Source organism: Kogia breviceps, chromosome 6 (genome assembly GCF_026419965.1).
Source record: "Kogia breviceps isolate mKogBre1 chromosome 6, mKogBre1 haplotype 1, whole genome shotgun sequence".
Taxonomy (NCBI): Eukaryota; Metazoa; Chordata; class Mammalia; order Artiodactyla; family Physeteridae; genus Kogia; species Kogia breviceps.
Genome location: NC_081315.1, coordinates 134,502,108 through 134,504,710, shown reverse-complemented (window position 1 = coordinate 134,504,710; position 2,603 = coordinate 134,502,108). Strand labels below are relative to the sequence as shown.

General features: G+C 37.0%; 1 pseudogene; it reads right to left on the bottom strand.

Moving 5' to 3' along the window:
- Positions 1 to 303: 303 nt before the first annotated feature.
- Positions 304 to 581, bottom strand: LOC131758717 (cytochrome c oxidase subunit 7A2, mitochondrial pseudogene; annotated as a pseudogene).
- Positions 582 to 2,603: the final 2,022 nt, after the last annotated feature.

Genomic DNA, 2,603 nt, shown 5'->3' with positions numbered 1-2,603 from the left:
ACTTCCAGCTCAGGCCGAAACAGGTAAGTTGCTTAGCTGACTCTCTGAGCCAGTGAGTAGATATTTTTCCAGTTCACCCTTGACTTATTCACTAGTGTTGCAACTGTTCCATAGTTTTTCATTTTATTTTCCATTTCATTTTCTTTTTTTTTTTTTTCATGGTAAAGACTGCTTTACTGGTGGCCGTTAGTACATGTCAATAAGTATTGACCCCCAAAGAAAAACTCAGTCAGTTATCAGATACTGGCCTACAGAGAGCTGAATGGAGTTGAAACAACTGATTGCTGGGAGGATAAACTGAAATCAATCCTGCTTCTCGGGAAATGAAGCCACAGCCAGCTGATATATGGCATATGCTGTTCCACCAACTGTAAGAATCATGATGGCTCTATACAGGAGGGTATCAGCTATCCCACACTTTAGATGCACTGGAATTCCATTATCCTTCTGAAAGAGCTTTTGTTTCTCTGGAACTTTATTTTCAAACTGCCTGTGTGAAGCAGTACGTGTGGTCCTCTGGGCAGTCTGACAAAGAGCCGGCAGACTCCGCAGCATCTTAGCTCAGTTACTGCCCACCAACCATGACAACTAAACACTAGGAACAAAGATCTGCACGTCGGAACCGGAACTACCTTCTCTCTATTTCATTTTCTACTCCCTGATTCGTGTATCCACAGTGCCGTTTTCTGTTCCTACAGGGCCATTAAATTCCAATTCTTGATAACGGAGAGATGGAACCAACCCTCACCCCCATTCCCACCTCTCGAAGCAGCTGCCACATCAGCTGGGGCTTTGTTTCCTCATCATTTATCTCCGTTGGGATTTTTCAAATTCACCTGTGGGCATTTAAATGAACAGCTATGTTCTGTGTAGTATTTCGAGGTTTTTAATAACCGAAAGCTGTTTAGGTTATCTAATACCTACCAACCAAAAAAACCAAGCCATTTAAATTGCTTTTACTGGATATAATGTTTAACATTCAATTCAACGATGGAGAAGATAATTTTAGGATTACTAAAAATGAAACCAAATTTTTCATATATGATTCAGTGAGAAATCTTTATATTAATGTCATATTCAAAATGGTTTAGCTCTTTTTAAAGTTCTCTTCAGAGGCCAAAGATGAAGAATTTGGTTTCTTTCAAAGGTCTAGTATTTAATTCATGTAATTTATTAATGTATTTGAATTTATATGAATATAATTATGATTAACTCAATTATTCAACTCATTTCATCGTACATTTTCTTGATTTTTATTGAAATGCCATGTGTCATGATCTACAAGAATTCAAAAATCAGTAATTTTGCCAACTTTTACCACTGTTCTCCCATAACTAGCCTATGCCCACAGTAAAATAAGCTGGAGGGCATTTTACATGCCAATGTGAAACATTTTTCTGCCTCTGAACCTTTGTTTATGCTTTAAACCATCCATATACTCTTATTCCCCACTCCTCGAGTCTAACTCTCAAACCCTACCCACTCTTCAAGGCCTCTTAATATGTCTGTCATCTTCATGAAAGCACTCTTTATTCCCCAAATATGATCTCCAGTCTCTTTCTGCATAACTCTTCTTGGTTTTATCATATTCTATCTTGGTTTACTGCTTCACTGTGGTTTTATATTTTGTTTTAGCTAGAAAATAAGTGTTTCTCTTTTATTCTTATAGTCCATGAAACACTTGGAGAATCTGTAGAAAGTCAATAAATACCCATTAAAATTCAAGATAACTAAAAGCTCCTTTGCAATTCAAATTGAATGTTTTAAATAATTGTAAATAGTATCATTACTTAAATATAAACCCTGAAAGGGAAGATTTTAAAGTGCTACATGCTACATAAAAGGTATGACATCACATAGAATAAACCTCTCTGGATTCCTACAAAAAGGAAGGCTTAGACTAGATGACTCCTAAGGTTTCTTCTACCTCTAAAATGCTAATATTCTTCTCCAACTTCAGATGCATTTTCATGAACATTTCGGTCAGGGGGCATAGTGTTCGAATTGGCAATGAGACGGTCATCTGATGAGGGCCAGGAATGCGAGCTCCCCAAGAAATTGGGTGCTTTGGGAGTATAGCTAGGGTAGGGTGCACCTGGATGCTTCTTCCTCTCATGCATTGCTGGAAGCCATGCAGAAGACGCAAATAAAAGACAAACAGAAAAATACTAGAAACAGGAGGAGAAACTCTTCCCTCCTACAATGTTTCTCCACTGCCCTCTATGGTCTTAGCTTAACACTGTGCCGGTTGAAAGTAAGAAATGATTATAGGATCCAGCTTCTTCATTGCGGAGCAGGCAATGCAGGATGGATTTGAAGCTGAGAGGCAATAAACTGATGACACAACAGGGCATATAAATTTCATTGCGTTCATGTTATCCTCAATTTAGGAGCAGATTTCCTAACATTTAAAAGATGGAATGGTCATGTTATGATATGAGGAGGTAAATCTGGATTTAAAAATTGTATAATTCTTTCAAACACCAAAGTACTAGTTAATAAACTACAATTTCAGTATATTAAATTATAGTGAAAGAGCTCAATGCATTCCATGATTTTAACTTATTCTATAATTTTACAAATGAAGAATATATTTCACTTTT